This window comes from Lissotriton helveticus, chromosome 1_1 (genome assembly GCF_964261635.1).
Source record: "Lissotriton helveticus chromosome 1_1, aLisHel1.1, whole genome shotgun sequence".
Classification (NCBI taxonomy): Eukaryota; Metazoa; Chordata; class Amphibia; order Caudata; family Salamandridae; genus Lissotriton; species Lissotriton helveticus.
This window is the reverse complement of record NC_136057.1, coordinates 1178841140-1178864783: the sequence shown is the minus strand read 5'-3', so window position 1 is coordinate 1178864783 and position 23644 is coordinate 1178841140. Positions and strand designations below refer to the sequence as shown.

General features: G+C 44.2%; 1 long non-coding RNA gene across 1 annotated transcript in view; it reads right to left on the bottom strand.

Moving 5' to 3' along the window:
• The window catches only part of LOC144822033 (uncharacterized), a 362713-nt gene that overhangs the window by 69307 nt on the left and 269762 nt on the right, over nucleotides 1–23644 (bottom strand). Inside the window, exon 2 of the long non-coding RNA XR_013608531.1 lies at nucleotides 4379–4489. This is a non-coding gene — a long non-coding RNA (uncharacterized LOC144822033). The remainder of the gene's footprint in view (nucleotides 1–4378; nucleotides 4490–23644) is intronic.

The following is a 23644-nucleotide window of genomic DNA, read 5'->3' as shown; positions in this document are numbered from 1 at the left end:
ACAGTTTTAATACCGAAGGCTCTTTTAGCTTTTTGGGCTCTTTGAGCTTCATATCCATCATGGGCAAATTGGGCTCCTTATTCTCCTTGGGCTACGTTGATTCTGAGGACTCGACAGGCACCCAAGGATGGATCTGCTTGTTGGCCATACAATCTTGGATGGCAACCAACCTTTTGAATCTGGTCAGAGGATCTTTGCCCTTCATCTCTGGCAGCTTTCCCTTGCCCAGTGCCAGTGGCAAAGAAACTGTGGATCTGGTATGACCCAAACCTATTTCCACACTCAAATCCAAAAAAAGATACATTCTGTTTTCTGGTCCTTAACTCTCTCTGGAAAAGCTTGTTCTCTCTACCTCAGGACAAGTGGGCAAGGGTCATCAACGTGATCATTTAATCTCAACTGGAATATGGCAATGCACTGACTTTCAAATCCCTGGGTTGCAGGTGATCCAAAACATTGCTACATGCCTTGTAGCTTGGCTTCAGAAATTCTGTCACTTGTCCGAGGACTTCCATGCCCTACATTGGCTTCTGTTCAGTTCAAGGTCCTCTGCCTGCTTCATCTGGCCTACCGTCTCAAGAGATCCAAACTCCCATTTTCTCTAATTTCTCTCGGTCATCTAGGTAGACTGCACAGATCAGGATCCCTTTTGCTGATTTATCTCCCTCACTTACATGAGGCCCAGTGCTCTAAATGGAAATAAAGAAGCGTGTGTACTCACTATTTAGAGTACCTGTTCGCTCCTGAGATGTGCAGGTACTCTCCCATTAAATGTACTGCAGAAGTGCAGGTACTCTCCCTTTCAAATTAAAGTGGTGTAGGTACTCAGCTGCAGATAGTACCTGCCCATTTAAAGCGCTGATAAAGCCCAACTCGGGGGACAATACTTTGGACTAAGCTCTGGAACGAGCTTATCTTTGACCTTAGCCTGACTGCCTCTCATAAGATGTTTTGTAGAAAGCCAAAAACGTCCCTATTTCTTTAAGGTTCCTCACGACCCCCCCATCCCCACCCCCCTTATCTTGTTCTGATGAAATTGCAATTTTTCCACTGTTGTGTGCGTCTTTCTTACTCTAGTTTGTCACTGTTTGAGTTTGTTCTCGCTCCCTATGTGTCTCCGCAGTTCTAGTGGTAGGATGCCTGCTGATGACAGTTTCCTCTCTACAAACAAATACATATATATATGTATATGTATATGTATATATATATATATATATATATATATATATATATATATATATATATATATATATAATGAATGAACAAATAAATAAAAGTACTGCATTCCAGCTGAGAAGTGCTGTTATTTTACTGTTGAAATAAAAGTAGTGTAGGTGCTAAGTACCGGACAGCCCTTGCCAATTTAAATCACCACATACACTAATTATCTATAGTATTCTGAGCTTTCAAAATTCACTTTCTGCTCGAGATCGATTCGCATGCGTAAAATCGTTGACTGTCTACTTTTTCCTTGAAACGATTTGTTAAAGTCTGGAATCACATAGAAACTTCCTGGTTGGGTTCTTTGCACCAAGGAAACCAGAAGGGGGCTAGGTCTGACACTCCCCTACTGGGAAAGAGTGCTCAACTAAACCAGGCATAACTTTGCGTCCTTGCTGCTGATGGGGTGGATTAACAGGAAAACACAAACGCATGAAATAAATACAGCAATACTTTTTGTAGTGGAGGGTGGTAAACGCATTACGAATCTGTGCAAAGGAGCTGTGCTAGTCTCTGATGTCGATAGCCAAAGCACAGGTAAAATGAGAGAAGGATTTAGGATCTTGGTTGTCTCGTGAAGAATGGTCCACCGTGAGCGTCCGCCTCCTCTCCAAATCAGTATCACGCAGTAAGTAGAATAGAGAGATGAGTGATGAAAAAGTGTCACTCCTTTCAGCCTTTCTATATCATTGGGTGAGTAGGTGGGTGAAGCGAAAATGTGCGAGAGAGTGGAAGAATACTAGTGGCCTCACAGATGTTTGTAGCTTCCCTCTTCATGTATTGGATGGATGTACGCGTCGTGACAAACTCTGACCTTTTATCTCTATAACTTTCGATAACGATGAACTGTTTTTTTTATTGCACGGAAGGTTCCGAGCGTACTGTACACAACACTGTAATATAGGTAAGATTTACATATCATGTCATCATGGTTACATTTTAGCCGACCATGGCCTCTTAATATAGCCGTTATACATAAAATGGCTCTCATAGTGAGCACAGAGGACATACATACCTCTTGAGGAATCATGGCTCCCATCAAAGACGGAAAGGTAAAAAAAAGCGCTGCACTCTGGCCAAATCGTAAAACTCTTTTCTGCTTTAAAAAGCGGAACATTTTTGGGTGTTTTTCAGTGAATAATAACACTTTAACTGCGCTGTTCATTTCTGTGACAGAAGCTTGTGGGTGAACGTGTGTCCTACTTCAAATACCAAACGCTGACTAAAGATTTTGACGAACATTCGGCATGGATTTAATGTAAATATGTTCTTCGAGGCGCAACTTTTTTTGGGAGAAAATGACAACAAAAAAACCCTCACTATCGGCACTCCGGTGAATATTCAAATAATGTTCCACCATTCCTATTCACAAACCCACTTCTTTCGTGTGTCTGTTGTCTTTCGAATTTTGTCAAACTACTTATCCGAAAAAGATACATTTTGATACGTTTTTGAGGAGCCTGCGCATGTCCTTGCAGTCTTCTGAGCACACCACCTGTCGTCTTTCCAACACTGTTGTGAGTTGCCTTTTGAAACGTAGGACCCAACAAAAAAAATAATAATAACTGAGTTGGGGTGTGTTAGGCAGAGCCGTCAGGACAACTTGTTAGGACGCAACCGCTGCGTCCTTGGAGTCTGACAGGCACCCGCCTGAGTGAAAAGGCAGACAGTGTTAACAACTGCAGCCCCAGCCCAGACTTGACGGGCAGCTCCCGGGGTGCTGTGTCTTATCGCAGCCATCAACTGGCGGCTACAGTTCCCAGACGCAGCAGGTTGCGGCAGACAAAACGACCCTGTTTACTTTCTCAATAGGCTGCAAACAATTGCAATGTGCCTGTTGTTTACCTAGAGCCAGGCGAGCTGATGTGTGGGTTTAAAAACTGATGGCATATCAGTAAATACCCTACTTATCATGGGGCTGCTAAGTGCTGCAATACACTTAACTGCCCTGACCCCCAGTGGCCTATTCAAGCAGCAGAGAGCCTCTCCCGCCCGTTTAGACTCCGATTGACGGGGATACTAAAGCTGTTCCATTAAATGTTTCTGGGCTAGAAATCCTCACTTTTCTTTTTAATGTTTTTTAGGGAAATTACAGACGTACGGCTCATATTTTCGAAGCACTTGATAACGTCTTTGAAAAGTGAACCCTGGAGGGCTCATTAATGCCTGCATTAATGAGATGCCGACTAATTGAGTACAGGCCAACACGTGTAGAGCATCTTCGTGCATTCGTAAATATTAATAACAATACATAAAGCGCATGCACTATATCTAATCTACTTTAGGCACTAATAAATTGCATTTTTACCCAACCCCATCTTTTTGAACTCACAGGAATGATGGAAGAACATGATTAAACCTCGGTCCCAGCTTTACTAAAAAGCCAAGCAATGTAATAATGCATGAACATTTGCTGTATTGCATTGAGGGAACTGTAAGGAATTGCATGGCGCAGACATAATGTAATCGCTTGCTGTTGCACAAAAAATAACATTCTAGAGTGATGCTAATCTTAGGACAGTGGCACAAAACAGAGAGAGGAGAGGTGAGCCCTCCAGTATATAAAACAGTACTTCCATGAAAAGAACACATTATTTGTGGGGTTATTATTAAATATTCTATTTGACCAATGTTTAAGCATGGTTTCATTTGGATCGAGGACTTAACGCAAAGCCAGATCATGCTACCTTAGTAGATCTGGGTTTGCATAAAGTCAGTGATGTTTGTGTAGCTCCTGTCACGTCGCACTTCCCTTGTTTATCGGGGGGTGGGTGCTATCTGAAGAAGGCTCTTTGACGTTGTGCTTTGTGTCAATTTAATTTTTTATATCGAACAAGCACCCCGAGATCTCATTTTTACTAATTTGTGATTATTAAAACTTTTTTTGTACTCAGTTAATTTTAAACAAGCAAGAAAGAAAATACAATTTTAACCAGGAGTCATTCAAGAATGCTCAATACAAGAGGAGCGATCTGAAATTAATTCTATTAGTTAATTATAAAAAATATACAGTTTTACATCATTTTTTTACAAAGACAATGACATAAAGTTGCACCAAAACACGACAAAAATATTGGATATCAGATATAAAAGTTAAAAAAGTTGTTAAAACATTATTAGATTCTCAAAAGCATCTAATAACAAGGTTGATACTCACAGCAATTTACATATAGTAGTTCAACCGATGTCAAGGTTTCGTTCCACTCCGTCAATTTTCTGGGACCAACATCAGGACAATAGTGCTAACCCAGATAATTTTATCTCACTGCTGGAAAATAAATTCAAAGAATTAATTTACAAAGTCCCCTTGCCCCATTACACCACCAAAAAGTGGAGTTTTCAGTCAATTAATCAATTTCAGAATGTAACTAAATCTTATAGGTTTGAGCCAAGTGGGATACTCAAAAGGTGGAGTCTAAAATTGATTTTCAAATCAACATCCCTATCTCTTGACATTCCATTTCTTAAATAACAATTAATAGGTGTACAATCTCAATATTGATACACAGAGGCACCAGACAAGTGTGTCCTCTATTGCCGCTTATCCTTGTGCTCACTATGGAGCAACTAATAAACCCCTTAGAATGTAATCCAGAGATTAAAGGGATAGCGGTAGATGGAGAACAGTATAAGCTAGCGCTCTTCGTGGATGATACTGTGTGGTTCCTCACATGCCCTGCCACGTCCTCTCCACTCCAACTGATTTGCAAGAATTTGAAGAGGCTGCAGGCTTTCGTAATAAACATGCAAAGTCTACAGCATCAGGTTTCTTGTCGGATGCCTCTTCCCTGCGTTACCTGGGAATCATGCTCAGCAATTACACCTGCACTTTATATGCTAATGATATCCCGGCTGTGCTAAAAGTGCTTTTCTAAGATTTATTTCGATGGCAGGAGGCTCTAGATCTCATAGCTCAGCTGCATTAATGGCATTAAAATAACTACCTCCCACAATTACCTTATGCCACTCACACCCTGCCCCTATAGAGACCACTGTGACCATACTTCCAACTCAGAAACAGCAACTCCAGTTTGTATTGCACAATTCCACACCAAGAGTACGAAGGAAGACTCTTTACATGCGCATGGCGGAAGGGGGCTTGGTATTCCCCATATAGAATATTACATTCACGCCCAACTCCAGTATGTCTTGGATTGGCACTGTCTCCCCTACACTAAACTCTGGTTGCTCCTTGAGTAGGGCTGTTCCTCCATCCCCTTAAACTGCTTCATGCGAAGGAGATCCTGCCTTGGTTGTTCTGCTCCACACAAGCTCCTCTATGCTACGGCCATCCTCCTGAGGCATTGGGACAAAATCAACTGGAGTCAGGCTGCTACAATGTACCCTTCCCCACTCGCCCCCATCACGCAGAATCCGGCATTTCCATCGGGCATGATGAATACCACTTTTAAAGATTAGCGAGGGGGGAGTGGCCCCGCTACTGGGTAACCTGTATCGAGGCAGGCATAAATGTACACAACTCATCCAGCTATATGACGCAGACTAATTCCACCTCACCCAACTCCTTCACTGGGCGAACACAGAAACTGTTAAGTTAAAGGGAATCAATGCCAAAACACCCCTTGAGCAATTAGTTACCTAGGGTTATCTGAAGAAGGGCATTACTTGTTTATATACAGTCCTTTGTGGCCTTTTCACAGCCACATAACCACACATATCAGTCACGTTGGGAGCGTGACCTCGGGACACCTATACCAGATGAGACCTGACAGTGACTTTGCTCATGGCCAGGTGGGACATCTATTTGCCTTCAACACAAATCTAACCCCTACAGACTACACATCAGGTGGTAATTTACCTCAGTATGCTTACATGATATGACAGGGATTTCTGACCTTTGCTGAAGGGGTTGTGGGGAGCAGTGCATATATTTCCATATGTGGTGGCAGTGTGCTCTGGTAAAGTGGTTCTGGAGTTAGGTGCTTCAACAGATCAACCTGATTAACTTGGTGACTCTGCTACTGGACCCACTGCTGATTCTGTTGGACGGAGAGGGGGAAAACCTGGTCTACCCCTACACACAACTCCTGGGGGCAGGCTACTTAACTTCTTTCTTTTGGCAGCGCCTCACAATAGCCCATGTTTGGAAGAACTATCTTCCTCCGGGCCTTACACTGTGGTGGACCAAGATGTGGCACACTTATGCAATGGAACACCTGAATGCGCTACGTAGTGATAGGATGTTTAGTTTGAAAGCATTTGGCTACAATTAAAAAGTTATGTCATAAGGGAGGAGAACCGATTGACTACTGCAGCCAGTATGCCAGACATACTTCAGCATGCTCGCCTGGGAGGACTTTCATCTTCAGATGGCACAACAGACAAAGGGTCTGGCGAACATTGCTGACTTGTGCTTGATAATATGTATATACGATATGCTGATCCATACGTTTCCGAACATTGCACCTCATTTTCGAACCGTTATACATTGTATTTTTTGATGGTGCACCAAGCTTGCCATAATTTAATGCTATAATCACCATGGATTCCCTTTTTTAAAACCCAAAAATAGAGTGTTCGGAAAAATAGATTTATAAACAATACATTCTATTGCAAGAGTACAACTCCCATTGTTTTTAACATTTCAACAAGAAACATTGTGAAACAACAGCATTTAATTACTATGTCGCCATTGTCACACCACAAAACATATTGCTAAAAAAACTTGTTTAACTGTGTGTGGTAATTTACAAGTAAGCTATCATCCTTGTCATTAGATATTTTTGAGGGTCCAACAATGTTTTGACAACTTTTTCGTTGTTTTTTTATGGGATGTGAAATATTTATGTTATATGGCTATACACCCGTTACAACGCATCTTTTACTCCGCACTACCATTACAACGCGACTTTTACTCCGCATACCATTACAACGCATTGCGCTGGGGGGCGCTCTAGGATAGGGAATAAGTATAATTTACTATCCAACACCTTCCCTAGGGTCCACGGGGACTGGAGTTAGAATAGTAAATTATACTTACCACTATCCAGCGCCCCAAGGCGCTATGCGTTGTAACGGTATGCGGAGTAAAAGTCGCGTTGTAATGGTCTGCGGAGTAATAGTATGCGTTATAACGTCATACATCCGTTATATGTTGGTGCAACTTTCGTCTTATTGTATCTGTGAAGTGAAATAAAACAATATATTCTTGAAAACGAACACACTGAATTAGTTATTGATATCCCCTCCTCTATTCTTTTGAGAATTCTTAATTTATAATACGTATATACAATATGCTGATACATGAACATTGTACCTCATGTTCGATCAATTATACAATGTATTCATTGATGGTATACCAAACTTGTCATAATTTAATGCTGTAATCACCCTGGATTCCCTTATAAATACCCACAAATAAAGTGTTTAAGAAAAACAGATTTCTAAACAAATAAACAATAAAGTCTGTTTCAAGAGTACAACTCTATTTGTATTTAACATTTCAACAAGAAACACTGTCAAACAACAGCATTTACATACTATGTCGCCATGGTCACACCTCCAAACATATTGCTCAAAAACACTTGTTTAATTGTGTGTGGAAAGTTACAAGTAAGCTATCATCCTTGTCATGAGATGTTTTTGAGGGTCCAAAGATCTTTTGACAACTTTGTTGTTTTTTTTATATAGGATGTGTAATATATCTGTTATGTGTTGGTGCAGCTTTCGTCTTATTGTATCTGTGAAGTGAAATAAAACAATATATTCTTGAAAACGAACACACTGAATTAGTTATTGATATCCCCTCCTCTATTCTTTTGAGAATTCTTAATTTATAATACGTATATACAATATGCTGATACATGAACATTGTACCTCATGTTCGATCAATTATACAATGTATTCATTGATGGTATACCAAACTTGTCATAATTTAATGCTGTAATCACCCTGGATTCCCTTATAAATACCCACAAATAAAGTGTTTAAGAAAAACAGATTTCTAAACAAATAAACAATAAAGTCTGTTTCAAGAGTACAACTCTATTTGTATTTAACATTTCAACAAGAAACACTGTCAAACAACAGCATTTACATACTATGTCGCCATGGTCACACCTCCAAACATATTGCTCAAAAACACTTGTTTAATTGTGTGTGGAAAGTTACAAGTAAGCTATCATCCTTGTCATGAGATGTTTTTGAGGGTCAAAAGATCTTTTGACAACTTTGTTGTTGTTTTTATATAGGATGTGTAATATATCTGTTATGTGTTGGTGCAGCTTTTGTCTTATAGTATCTGTGAAATGAAATAAAACTATATATTCCTGAAAACCAACAAACTGAATTAGTTATTGATATCACCCTCTATTTTTTGAGAATTCTTAATTTATTCACGGTTATGACAGTACAATGTTTTCTTGCTTGCTACAAATTAACTGGGTCGCTAAAGAGTTTTAATATTAAAAAAAGAAAAGCGAGACCCTCAGAAGGTGCTGTTTTTGACATAAATGTGTCTATGACACAACCCAGTCGGTATAACGGACGATACCTCTGTTGTCATTGTATCAATTTGTTTTGCAAAAAATACATTTTCTGAATTGAAGTTGATGGACGCTGCTATTTGAGCAGGTTTACATCTCATTGCGCCAGCACAAACAACTAGTAAATCTAAACCTGGAAGTCAAGCCTGTGACTGCAGTGTTGCATACAGATAACCATGGCAGGAGCGTCAACCCAACTAGACTAGTTAGTATGTATTTAATTATGTTTAAGCTCTGCTAAGAAGTCATGCTTTACGTTTAAAGGATTGCCTAATATACTCATAAACTGAGGTTTAATGGAGAGAAAAGCTCTTTCATTGATTCTGATTTCTTGCTTATAAGTGAATTGCAGCAGCATTCTTTACTAGAAACAAGCATTGGTAAAGCCACACAGTCTCACTTTGCCAATACTCTCAGCTGAAAGCTTTTTACTTTCACAATGCTGGATGCTTTTATAAAATATGCTGGGCACTGGCAAAGCCATTAGTTCTCAGCTGGGCATCTGTCAACATGAAAATACAAAAAATGTTTTTTTATTATGCTATCAGGATCGAAGCTGTAATGCGTTCACATCTAACATGACTGTCATCTTGAAACAGTCGCTTCTCTAGATGAAATTTTTAGAAGGAGATGAAATTTTTAGAAGGGGCGCACAAGGGGTCTGCAACTAGGTACATGAGATCAAGAAACAAATGGCTGAGAAGTTTCTAGCGAGGGACTACCCACGGAAAGCTTTGAAAACAGCTAGCAGGAGAGCAAACAGCATTTCTAGGGCACAGGCCCTCTTCCGCCCCGAAAGTCAAGCCTGAAAAAAATATTGAACCGATTAATTTCATAACAAAATATACCAACCAGGTTGGAAAGCTAAGAGAAATCCTAAAAAACAGATGGGGTATCTTGACACCAGACAATATCTTGAGGTGCAAAAAGGGTACAACCCCTAACATCACATACCAATGCAATATTTCTTTGAAAAATATTCTGGTACATAGTTACCACAAACCCCAAAAACCTAACTGGCTAGAACAGGTGAAGGGTTTCAAACGCTGCGGGGACTGCAATGCGTGCAGGCACAGTAACAATATCCAAGTAGTCACCTTAGGGAAGCTCAATAAAACCTGACAGATAACCAAACTCATTACCTGCAATAGAGATTAGGTGGTCTATTTAATCACTTGTCCATGCGGATGTGGTATATCGTATCTACCACTTACCCTGTACAGAAGAGAATCTTCGAGTATTGGAGGGCGATAACAAAGAATGACTTGACGTACAGCACAGCTAAACATATCAAAGAGAGACACCTACAGAGTAACTGGACAAAAGCCACATTGTTCGGCATTGACACAGTACCTACACACACAAGAGTCTACAAGCTGGTTCTGTGTTACCACACGGAATGAATAATGATGAGGAATTACACTCACATCTGTAGGGAATTTGACACCGCCAACCCCACCTCAGAGGAGGTAAACCAATTATTTGCCACAGCATATTCTCTTGTTTATAGATGAGTTCACCTAGTATATAAACTTTTTTCCTGTAGCGTTTTTTTCAAGTTTAATTTTTTCAATTGCTCTTTTTATTGGAATTAAATTGGTTGCACTGTCCAGGCACTGAGCATGAAAGGGTTCTAACATGAATAGAGAACATGACAAATAAACAAAAGAAGTTTAGGCAGAACCCTATGGCACTTAACACTACAGTGGGAAAGGTAATTAAACACTTGAAGTGTGTCTCTTGGAGTGGAGGCGCTAGGGGGCGCACAGCGGAATGGCTGCCTGACATGCAGCTCCGCCGGGCGATCACACACAATGTGATCCATTGACGCCGAAAACCCACCATCCCACACAACGCGACTACCAACATGGATGGGAAGGTATGGAGCAAAAACTGACCCGGACCGCTGCGGTATCCACTCCCGCCGTGCAGAAATATACCGAGTAAATAGCGGAGGAACGGGACTGCCTGACAAAATGGCCGCCGGTAAACGACATCACCTGTGTTTACAGCGCGGAGTTAGCGGCGGACTGCCAGAGTAGCCCAGAAATTTACGGCCGGAGGTGAGCGCTTACTGCCCAGACCAGCATAGCTAATCTGAGTTGCTGCTATCATCGGAAACGCCGGCGGAGCTTAGCTTATCTCCGGCCGGGTGCCTGACAATATGGCGGTGCCGCTTGCAGAAATGGCGGGCTCTTCAAAATGACGCCGGCGGGCTGCTATTGAGCTTTCCACGCTACCGGACCAGCGGTTCACAGTGGAGGACTGAAGGGCGCCCTGACAGGTGGCTTGTGAGTCTGGGGAAGGCACCACACCGACGTCCTGTTCCCGCCCGAACTCACATCTCGGGAAGAGGATTCCCACTGCACTAAGAGCTAGCAAGAAGTTTATTGGGCTGGGGGCGATGCAGGGCCCCCCCACGAATGCAGCCGAGGCTATCCGGACGACGTTGGGCTGCTCCTGAACTGCCACTGACCGCATAACATACACAATCCTCGCATTCTGGCGTAACATCAACTGGTGGTGACCATATCGGACGCGATTCTGACCCCATTTGCGGCTGCGAGCTCTCACTGCCGAGGAACCACGGCGACAACGGTCAGAGTAACGAGGGCGTCTGGACCCGCGCTGAGGAAGGTACAGTCACCGGCCACCGTCATGGGGAAGCCGAATAAGCAGCAGCAGAAACTGTCCTTCGACAACAGGAGGGCGTCGAAACCTGCAGACGATATGGCGGAGTCCGGAGGATCTTCCGAATCACCTGCAAACCACTAACATGGAGAAGATACTTTTGGCCATTCAGTCAAATCTTCAGGATATCAATGGCAAGTTGGACAATTTGACGTGCAGGATGGATGGCATGTCGGCTCGACAAGAAAAGCATGGTGAACGACTGGATGAGGCGGAAACTAGGATCTCGGCTGTAGAGGATGAGGCGCGAACGTCCACCACAAAATGCACTGGAATGGAACGGATTCTGCAGGTGATAAGAGCGAAGGAGGAAGATTTGGAAGCGCGCTCAAGGCGCAACAACGTGCGAATCGCAGGCCTGCCGGAATCGACCAACACAGGTCGTATGGAACACTACGTTGAGGGTTTGTGTAAGGATATCTTTGGGACGGAGGCCCTGTCGCAGATCTTCATTGTGGAAAGAGCCCATAGGTCACTGGGCCCCAAACCACCGCCCGGTGCTACACCCAGGCCGATTGTGGCGCGCATCCTCAATTATCGAGACAGGGACACGATCCTCCGGCTTGCAAGGGAGAAGGGCAAAATCACCCACCAAGGCAACACTCTGGAGTTTTACCCTGACCACACGGTTGCTGTTCAGCAAGCACGTAAAGAATACACGACAGTGAAGGCTAAGCTAAGAGAGTTGAATATTGTGTATTCTATGTTATATCCTGCCCGCCTTCGAGTAGTGTGGAAGGAACAGGCGATTGTTCTGGCGACACCCAAAGCGGCCCTTGACTTTGTTAAGACAGCACAGCGGGAGGCGAGGTCTGCATCCCAAAACGATCAGAATAGAGACTCGGATTGATACGGCGAGAGGAATGCATCAAGGCTCGGCGACGAGTACGTCTCATCGGATGGCCGCTGTGCACTACTACTGAACTGAGAGATGCGGCCAGCTACGAATCCACCAGAGGTGAGGTGTGGACGTTTCCATTTGCCACCGGGAATTGGTCAGGTGGGGGGGGGGGCGGGGTTGTCGAGGTCTGGACTACACCCCTGCACTGAACGATAACTGATACCCATGGCTAGACCTTGTTGCCGCGCTTTCCCCTCCGGATAAACAGAACAGCGAAGGTGGTGGTAAACCTTTGACCGCTGGGAAGCATTTCACATTGCAGGGCATGGACAAATGAAAATGCATAGCCTCTGCAAGTTGCTGATTACCGTACTATATGTAGCCGGACAGTGGAGATGTGGGGGGGGTGTTGTACTGTAGCGTTCCCAGGTCTCATTCCCTCCATGGGCGTCTGTTCGTTGCAAAGAACGGCTGCATCTCCTAAATGTCTGCTCCACTGCCTGCGTCTGAGTGTGGGATGTGGGTGGGTCGGAGGGCCAATGGCTTAATGGACACATACATTGCGACTATTTCGATTCTTAATAGTATCGCCCGCACCTGTACACCGGGTGTAGAGTTGTGCCACTGGCGGTCCTCCATGAGGGTAATACCCGACACAAGTTTGCTATGAGCACCAAGTTGTTGTTTAAATGGTTGAGGGGAATGTGCTCTGAAGGGATATGGCTTCGGCAGGTTGGGGATGCTGGAGTGGGCGGGATGAGGGGTGGGGGGGTGTTTGACTGTTTGAGAAGACCGAGAGTATCACAAATGTACACGTTATTTGGATATACACTGAGAAGTGTGGTGAATGCAACTTACGTTCACTTTGATGGATGGGGTCGGGCTCCGGGTATGTTCTTGGGGAGTACAGGTATGTGTGGTATTGTATCATTTGAGGACCACAGGTTCTAGTAATACAGGCAGAAACGGTTTGAACGTTCTTACTTGGAATGTACGGGGTCTCTCACGCCCTCAGAAAATCAGACAGGTATTTGCCAGCCTCACTAGATGGAATATAGATATAGCATTCCTGCAAGAGTCACATCTAGCGCCGAACACTCACGCTACATTGGGATCGAGGTGGGCAGGTTCATCCTACAGAGCCTCATACTCATCTTATTCAAGGGGGGTGATAATATTGATCAAGAAAGGGATCGACTTTGAGGAGAAGCACGTACTACAGGACCCCACTGGCAGATATGTGCTGGTGACGGGTACACTGAGGGGCCAACACATAACACTCCTTAATGTGTACGGACCGAATATTGACGCACCGGAATTCTACCGTGAAGTTTGGGGACACTTACAGACACATGCGTGCACACACATATTATGCGGGGGAGACTGGAATGTGACACTACAGGACGGTCTGGACCGCTCTTTCCGATCTGTAGAACAGCACAAACAGTCGAGACAAATGGTGGGTCACATGTTGGAGGACTTGGCGCTAGCGGATATCTGGAGACTGCACCACACGACCGACCCAGGCGCTACACACATCACCGCTTCTCACAATAGTTGGTCCAGACTGGACTATTGGTTGGGATCTAAAGACGTTGCTCTATGGGCAAGTAAGGTACAGGTACTACCGCGCACATTGTCAGACCACAACCCGGTACTATTGCAGCTGGATATCCCTCATTACACGCCACCCCCCTTTCAATGGCGTTTCAACTCCCAGGCCCTCACAGACCCAATATATGTAACCGCAGTGACTACGGCAATCAAAGACTATTTTGCTCATAATGCGCAAACTACTGATGACCCATGTCTCCTATGGGAAGCCTTTAAGGCCACTTTGAGAGGCGTCTGCATCAGCACTACCATAGGTATACTTAAGGACATCAGGGGCCAAATTCGTCGCTGCGAAAGTCAAATGAGAGATTTAGAACTGCAGTACGAAAAGACACAGGACGTATTGCTATTACCCAAATTGCGCGAATTAAACACCGAACATGCTGACTTCCTGGCGTCAGAACTCAAATACCTAGATCCCAAACATGCGGCCAGGGCTTTTGGCGAAGGGGGTAGACCAGGAAGAGTGCTCGCGCGTAAAATTTGTGAGGGGCGGGGACAATCGGCTATACTCCGCGTCAAATCCGGGGATGACATACTCCGTACGCAATCCACAGATATAGTGCAATGTTTTGTGGACTCCTACAGTGCACTGTACCAATCTCAACCCACAGCTACAACAGATGAAACGTACGCCTATTTACATGATGTGGCAATTGGCTGGCTGTCGGATGCCCACAGGGAATATCTAGCTCGGCCAATCACAGTAGAGGAAGTCACTGAGGTGATCGCCTCGCTCCCCAATGGAAAGGCGCCAGGTCCCGACGGGTACACATCCGAATTCTATAAAAAATTTGTGGACATACTTGCCCCATACTTGGTGGATATGTATGGTACTTCCTTTGATAATGGATTACTCCCTCCCACGCTACGAGAGGCGATGATAATAGCACTCCTCAAACCTTCCAAAGATCCTGAAAACTGCGACTCCTACAGGCCCCTATCCCTCATAAACGTAGACTCGAAAGTACTCGCGAAACTACTAGCTGTTAGGTTGACCCCTCTGATGACTCGACTGGTGCTGCCAGACCAGGCGGGTTTTGTTCCCACTAGATCCACCTCACACAATACCAGATCCCTGTTTGCACTGGCACACTACCTGAAGCCTTCGGTTAGGGCGGTGGCCGTAATGCTCGACGCTGCAAAAGCGTTCGATTCCATTGAATGGCGCTATATGCTGCTTGTCCTCAACAGGATGGGTTTCCCTAAACGATTTGTCCAGTGGATCACCTTATTGTATACTAAACCGAGTGCGAGGGTCCGAATCAATGGCTATGTTTCAGCCCCTTTCGATATTGGACGAGGTACGAGGCAGGGCTGCCCCCTGTCACCTCTGCTCTTCGCTTTGGCGTTAGAACCACTAGCGTGCATAGTGCGTCAAAATTACAAGGAATCGGCATTGCAATTTGTGTCCAGGCCGCTGCATATATCGCTATACGCAGACGATATGCTGCTGTACGTACGGGACCCGGTGGTACATCTGAACCCGCTACTTCGGGAGTATATCCGATTTGGGGGACACTCGGGGTTGGCGATTAATTGGTCCAAGTCCTCACTCATTCCTCTCACTGACGCCACCGATTCTTTTGAAGTGGACTATCCACTAGAATGGCAACAAGACCCGATCCGCTACCTGGGGGTCATGTTCCACAGGGATCCTGACGAAGTAATGCGCGCGAATTATGGTGTGGCACTCTCCAGACTGGAAGACAGGGTCCATCGCTGGATCCACTTACCATTATCTATAGCTGATCGAATAGCGATCGTAAAAATGAACATTCTGCCCAAGTTATTATATCTCTTCAATAACATACCAATTACACCTCCACAGGAGGTCTTCCGTCGCATAAAGTCCTTGGTTCTAACACTGATATGGGCGGGTAAACAAGCTCGTATTGATCTACAGACACTAACACTCCCGATTGCACAGGGCGGATTCGGGGTGCCTGATTTTCTACTATATTACCTCTGTGCTCAGGCACAGTACGCAGCTTATTGGTACCATGAGGTCCCCTATATCACTCACGTGGCCATTGAGGAGGGAGATGCCCATCCTGTCCCCCTATCTGCGATATTGTCACACAAAAGACCGCCGCTTCACAGGAATGATATCAACACTGTAGACACAACAATCAAAGCATGGCACAAACTAGGGCAATTGGCTCACAAAACCCCATTATATGCTCCGGACATGCCACTACGGGACCATCAGGCTTTGTCGGTCACTAACGAAAAAGTGGGGATGTCTCTGCTGCACAAAGTTGGGATCGACAAAATGGGTGATGTGTTTCGAGAAGGCAAATTTTTGGACATTGACGACTTGGCTTATATCCGGAACCAGACTCCCATGTTTAGATTCACATACTACAGACTGACGAGGGCATTACGTGAACACTACCCATCATTCCCAGCAGAGCCTGAAACCCTAGCACCTTTGCAAATGCTGATCACTACAAAAGACCTCTCTCACCTGGTGTCCCGACTGTACACTGCTGCACAATCCGAAATGGCGGGACACAAACTCAAGGCTAAGGGAAGATGGGATGAGCTTCTAGATAATCCATTGACAGACACAGACTGGTACAGCTCATGCGCACTAACGCAGATACTGACACCAAATGGGAATCTGCGGATTATTCATTTCAAGTTCTTGCACCAAGCTTACTACACTCCTGTGAAAATGCGTAAATTTGGGCTGCAAGAGGAAGACAGATGTAAGCGTTGTAATAGGGAAGGTGCAGACTTTGTACACCTGGCATGGCAGTGTGCGAAAGTGGCTGATTACTGGACGGAGGTTACTGCCGCACTCACGATCATGTTAGAGGACGAGGTGAAATGTACTCCGCAGATTTGTCTACTAGGTATTATACCCCAATTCAGGGCGCTGAAAAGGAAATTTTGTGCTGTCGCCTTGCTGTTAGCCAAAAGACAGGTGGCGCAATGTTGGCACAGCCGCAGGGTACCAACCACGAAAGTATGGCTGCATGACATGTCCATTTGTCGAGATAAACTCCAAACATATGAGGAGGAATTACCAGCAAAATCGAAACCCAAGGACATGTGGGGGTTTTTGACAGACTATCTGAATACCTTGCAGGACACCGAGGAAGACTAGCGGATACACTGGTCGTGCAGGAATGGGTGCTGTCTGGTATGAGAGTTGGAGACGACTGTGGGCTACACTAGGGATACCATGACACGATCTCACTCACTGTATAGGGTGTATATTAGGGTACAGTAAGGTCTTAAGTTGGGGAATGTTGCCTTTTACTGTTTATAACATGTAAAATGTAAGACTCATATTGACAGCGTGCTATGAGACCTACGTAGAACATGCGTGGAAGATACACTGGAAATACAAACACAGTTTTTTCAGGACTACCATATGATATATTGAACAAACAATGTGGAATGGCGGGCCGGCCTCCGGGTTGTAGGCTCATGCTGTGTCAATTGCTTTTTGTGAATAAAGGTCTTACAAAAAAAAAAAAAAAAAAGGTAATTAAACACTTATAAGGTGCACAGAACCAAAAGTTCATTCCCTTTTAACTTTCAATAGAAACAAATATTTTTTTCAGCATGAATCATTGAATGGGGTTCAGCACCCTCTTTTTACGGTGTATACAATTTAAGAAAATTCATACTCTTCAAAAAATGGGTTTTGTAGAAAATTCTTTTATTCTTTTTCAAATTCTTCTTCCATTAAAATTGAAAGCCACAGTAGCCATCTATTCAAATTTAATTTTAAATGTACATTTATATTCCCTTCATCCAGTATTTCGATTTGAAACTATTGATTACATCTCAAATTGTTATTGAATAAATTCCATTAAGCCAATTGGGAATGTTGAATTCTCTGTCCCCAATTGCACGACTATACCATCTTGTAATAACGTTAATGGACTGTCATTCATGTGAGAATGATGTTATCCAATTATTTTGTCTAAATTTACATTTATATTCCTTTTATCTTGTATCTCGATTTCATACTATTGGTGATATCTTAAATTGTCAGTGAAGAAATACCATCATTATTCCAATTGGAAACTCAGAATTTTCAGGCTCCAATTGCATGAGTATACCGTCTTTTAATACATTTCATAGATCGTAATTCATGCAAGTGTGGAAAAGTAAATTTTGCCATGTTCTGTGTCCCTACGCGTCCTCCATCATATGTTATCTGTGCATGATTAATATGCATATGTTATTCCCCATGTTCGATTAAAGACGCAATTATAGTTGTGTCCACCTTTAGTATGTCAGTTTCCAGTTCTCGTGAATACTACGAATATCAGGCCTATGTAAAGCTACGTTGCCACGTTTCTCAGTGTGCACGTTATTCCATTGTAAAATCTCCGTTTCTAGGCCTCAAAAGGGCCTGGACACCAGATTCAGCTCCTGTCCCCTGAAGCCTCGCTGAGGAGCAATACAGCCCCCGCCTGTATCCTCGACCCTTCACTTACTTCCTGCCTCGCAGTGCCCGGTTCAGCCTGGCTCTGCCTCTGAGTCTGCCAAGAGTATGTTATGATTCCAGTTATCAGTACAGCCCTCCTTCTCTGCATTCCTAAAGCTACTGAATCGCATCAATAGTTTCCGTCATTGTCTAGCCTCTACGTCTCCATGTAAGAGAAATACTGCATTTAATGATCATTTAATATTCTTCATCACGCACTACATGTAGAATAATGCATGCTCCAGTCTTAGAGTCTGTTCGCCTTTACCCCGATAACATTTGGATTCTATCAACATGTTCTCTAAACATCAGATACTAGATACTGCTTAGGCACATGTCGCCCTGACTCTCCAGACTTCAGTCTCTGCTCCTAGCACAGAGTTCATAGCCCCCAGCTTCTCCTAGTAACACGTCATTGCCAGTTTGCGCGCACCATCAGGTTAGAGGTCCCGGCTCCTTAGGTAGCCCCCTCCATGGTTTCCACCCCATTCATGACATATTCTGTTACGTTTGCATCACATGTCTATGTATACGCCCTGTTACACCTCTTTTCACCCTTATCTTTCGCGACTGCTACGCGTCACGCCTATTGCTCCACCCACTGCTACGCCTATTGCGATGTAATGCTATGTGTTTGCGTTATGTATATATGCTCATGTACTGTTATTAAAAAGTATTCCTTCCGCCGATTCCGATCCTGACCCCGGCAGCGCTGCCAGGGCTTGCCATCCTATTCCTGTGCAGGTTGTCCTGTCCCTGTCTTTATGCTGTATTAAACCTGCAAAACTCCTACTACCTCGAATCTTGACTCTTATTTATTGAGCTATCTGTTATTCATTTATGCATTCAAAAAGAGAGGTATTATTTATTTATTTACCACATAATGGCGCCCGAATAGGGACTTGCCCTTTCCCCACGCGTCGGTGAAGCCACGCCGACCCCCTGACCCTCTGCAGTCGTGACGGAACTCTTCTGCGCACCGGCAGATATTTCTGCTTCAAGTATCCCTCAGGCCCACGGAGGAGACGGAGGAGGCGGTCCAGCATCCAGACGAGACGGTGGAGGAACGCGGCGAGTCCCGACCAGAGCCCAAGCCGAGAGTCCAAGGTCCGAGGTATCCGGAGGCCCATCCGTAACAGAAGTCCGAAGTTCGTCCGTCCGGCGTCCAAGCAGTCCCGTCCAGTCTGAGGCCTTCCGTTCTTACTGCCCGGTGAGTACCATTACTGGGGTAGTATCTAGACAGGGCCAATTTAATTGACTCTGGTCCGTGGGTTGGTGGTACACAAGCCCACAAACGAAGTGTCCACTCCGGTGGATACGGGTCCTGACGTGTCTCTGTATGAGACCGGTAAGTTTCGTACTGTTTCAGCAGTGCATCTAGTTTCTGTTCTAGTCAGTTCTGTTCTCGAGAAAATTCATGTATTCTGTTTTCCGTATTCCAGGTAGTATTCTGTTCGAACTGTTATTCTGAATGTTCTTCATATATCTTGATGTCGTGGTATGAGTGTGAAGTAGTTATCGTGTTTATTGTGTATCGTATTGTGTCCAGATTATAGTTCAGTCATGCCGCTCTTTTCAAAACTGCGTCAGTTGAGAACTAGAAAAGGTCTGCTAGAAGCAGCAGTTCCAGTCCCGCCTAGGGACAGTCCAGGTCATTTTATGTATCAGAAGCATGGCATAAGCGCCATATTGTATCTAGATTTATGGGTCGAGTATACCAAACAGTTAGAGGAAAAGTATAGATGGCCTGTGTCAGGCACATGGGATGCCGAGTGCATCATGAGAGTAGAAGAAGCATTATGGAAAAAGAAAGCCAGACAGTCACAGAAAGATGCCATCGAGTTATGGCGCAAAGAATCTCATAAAAGAACCGAAAAAGAAATCAGAAAGTCAGAATTAAGTAGAGAATCCTTGGAACGAGCCCAAGAAAGGGAATTAATCGAGATTGGTGAACGAGTTAAAACCGAACAGTCAGACAGACAGAGGCATGCTCTTATTAAGGGTATGTATCCTCTTCTTGCCGAGGGCCTGCCAAAAGCGACCCCGGAGGCATCCAGTAACTTTCCGCCACCATTAGTTCCGACCAAGCTACGTCACAAACAGACCGCAGCTGATATTTTCATTTCGTCCTATTTGGACGACACAGTCCCAGAATATGCAAATCCTGTTCGCGCTCCGCCAGTCCCTGTAAATCAGGCACTCCCCGTTTCTCCAGACACCGGGGTACCCCTTGCAGTACCTGCTACGGTCCCCCAGGTCCAGCCCGCCACACAAGTTCAGCCCGCATTTCAATTTCCCGCCACTCTAGTACGAAGAGTATCAGTTGACGACTCTAGTTTAGGGGCCGCAGGAGGAGGCCCTCCTCAGACCCCGCCGCCACACAAGCGTTTAACGTTAGTCGAATTACATGCACAAGCGTCACAGCGTACGCCCAGATATCAGTCTGTAGCAGAAATAAGAAAAGCCCTTAATGAATGCGGCTATGATCCAGTCCCAGGCGAGGATAATATGGTTTTATATTCATTACGTGTAAGAAAGGTGGCCGAGTATCTAGTCACCCTACCGAATATGAAAGAAGATCTAGACAGAATATATCGTTTCATCCGTACAGGGGATGATCCAGAAAGCATTGGCGAAGTCATGTCTCAAAGGAAAGCCGAGATCCAGCTCATGATACTAAAGTTTTTGATTAATTGTTTAATAAGAGAACAAGATTACCCGTCCAAAGATCAAGCCGAAATGAGAACCCTGACAAAGTGGAGTGATAATATAGCCGAGGGTAAGCACAGGACCATCAGTGCTATGGAAAGTATGTACAAGAAAATCCGTAAAGAAATAATAAAGTTACACGAACAGCGTAAAGCAGCACAAGTAAGCGAGAAAGAAAGTAACTCTGATACTGAAGAGGTAGACTACGAGGATCCCGCCAGAATAGCGTATGTAGGAAAATCTAGATTTCCAGATCGCCATTTACGCCTAGAACACAAGTCAACTTTCCATCATCCAGCACCAGAACAAGGTTCTCTAGAACAAGTGTTTCAAGCTACCGATCACATTCTGAAATCACGAATCGGTTACAGTGAGTTAAGTACTATGCATGAACAAGAACTAGCCCGATCAGCAGTCCGATGGATTACTGATTCTACCACTTTTCCAGACGAAATAGTGGCACAAATGTTTCTGAAAATGCCCCCAGCCGAGCAACGACTGGCGGGTATGTATATGATTCAGCACCTCATTACATTGTATGAGGGTCAGCACTCTGATCCAGGCCCGTTACATGATATCCTGAACGAGTTACTCCAGTATAGATGGAAAGGTTTAGGTACCGATTTAATTAGTGTCATTCTAGAACAGCGTCACAAATATAGAACGTTTTTGAACCCGCATTTTGTTCATGTCTCACCCCCAGAAAGTAAACCATTTTACATGGAGAGACAGAATCCGTTACGAGAAGTCCACCCAGTTAGAGGAACGGGTGGCGAACTAGAACGAGTGTTTGTCTACACCCCGATCACAAAGATGGAACTCTTAGAGATGAAAAAATGTATTCCCTGTCACGATAAAGATCCAGCAGGGTTCCATCGAGAATTAAAAGACATGCTCCGTATGGGAGAATACACGTATCCAGATATAATTAAAATGTTAAAGGTTCTGCTGCCCGCAGGGGTGTATGAAAAGCTCAAGGAAAAAGAATGGGAGGTGGGAGAGAAAAAGATAGATTGGGCAGTTCTAGAAGCTGAAGACAAGGCACGAGTACCAGGTACCGGTCTTGGAGCGAAATGTAAAGAATTACCTGAATTATTGATTCAAGTTTTACCCAGATTGTTAACAACGAAAAAGGAAGACTGGGATGCAATCTCAGCCTGTAAACAGAAACAAGACGAAGACATTAGTGATTTTTATTCTAGATTTGAGAAATGTTTTAGCATCAACAGTGGCCTCAAGACAAGTAGTGAGTCATACCCTCACCTTTTTGTTACTAAATTAGTCGAGAATTCAAGTCCACCAATTAAAAATCGAGTTTTGAAAGTCGAAAGTACCTGGCAAGCTAATACCCCGTCCCAGATGTTACAGATGCTCCAATATCACCAGAATAGAATCAGGGAAGAGCAAGAACACGAGAGAAAGCGTATGAAAGACACGAAAATGAAAGTACTAGTTGCACAATCTGTTCCTCAAGACAGTCAGAAGAGGGGTCCGAATCAAGCCAGTCATCCTGCAGCTCCCGTTAAAGGGAACTGCAATTATTGTAAACAGCCAGGTCATTTTATAAACGAGTGTGCAGTTCTGAAACACAACATAGCTACTGGTAAGACTAAAGAAAGACCACGTCCGCCTAGACAAGAACAAGTTTCACAGACTCCTCAGCCACAGAATGCACCACAGACAGTTACAGCACCGCAGCCCATCGCTGCAACACAGCACGTTACACAGCAGATGTACCAGTATGCACAGTCTGAGTATCCAGAGTATCAGCCATATTCATGAAACAGCCTAGAGAGGGAGGTAGGCTTGCCTCTCATCGAGATACCTGTAGATCAAGAAGGTCCCTATGTTCACAGTCAAGTATTAGGGAAAGACAGAAAGTTTTTGATTGATACAGGGGCAAGTAGGACCACAATTAGCCACGCCGAAGTTCCAGGGGCTCCGCTCTCAGGCTCAAGAAATGTTTCCCTTGGATTTTCAGGAAAACCCATTGTAAATGAAATATCAAAGCCAGTTACTCTAGAAGTAGGTCCATTGTCCCGTACTACTGATCTGTTACTTACTAAGTCATGTCCAGAGAATCTATTAGGTATTAAAACACTGAAAGAGTTAGGTGCAGTTATATGCTGTTCCCCAGAGGGAATACGATTGTTCCTGCGTGACTTTAAGGGTCACTATGTATTACGAGATTTTGATCCCAGATTGTCCAATGTTCCGCAGCATCTATGGGCGCAAGGTCCAACTGATGTTGGTTATATGCAAATCACACCCCATCGTGTGACTCTCAAGCCAGGTGTAGTGTTACCACGAATCAGACAGTATAGATTGCCACCGGAGGCTGTAGCAGCCTTATCCAAAATTATTGACGAGCTCATCGCTCAAGGAGTGGTTGTAGAAACTGACTCCAATGTATGCAATTCTCCGATCATTCCAGTCATGAAACGTACTGATCCAAATGCACCCCCAGTATATCGATTAGTGATTGACCTACGAGAGCTTAATAAATGTATTATTCCCCAGTACCCAGTTGTCCCAGATATCTCTTCCCTATTGACAGCCATTGATTCAGAAGCCTCATTTTTTACAGTCATAGACCTCAAGAATGCATTT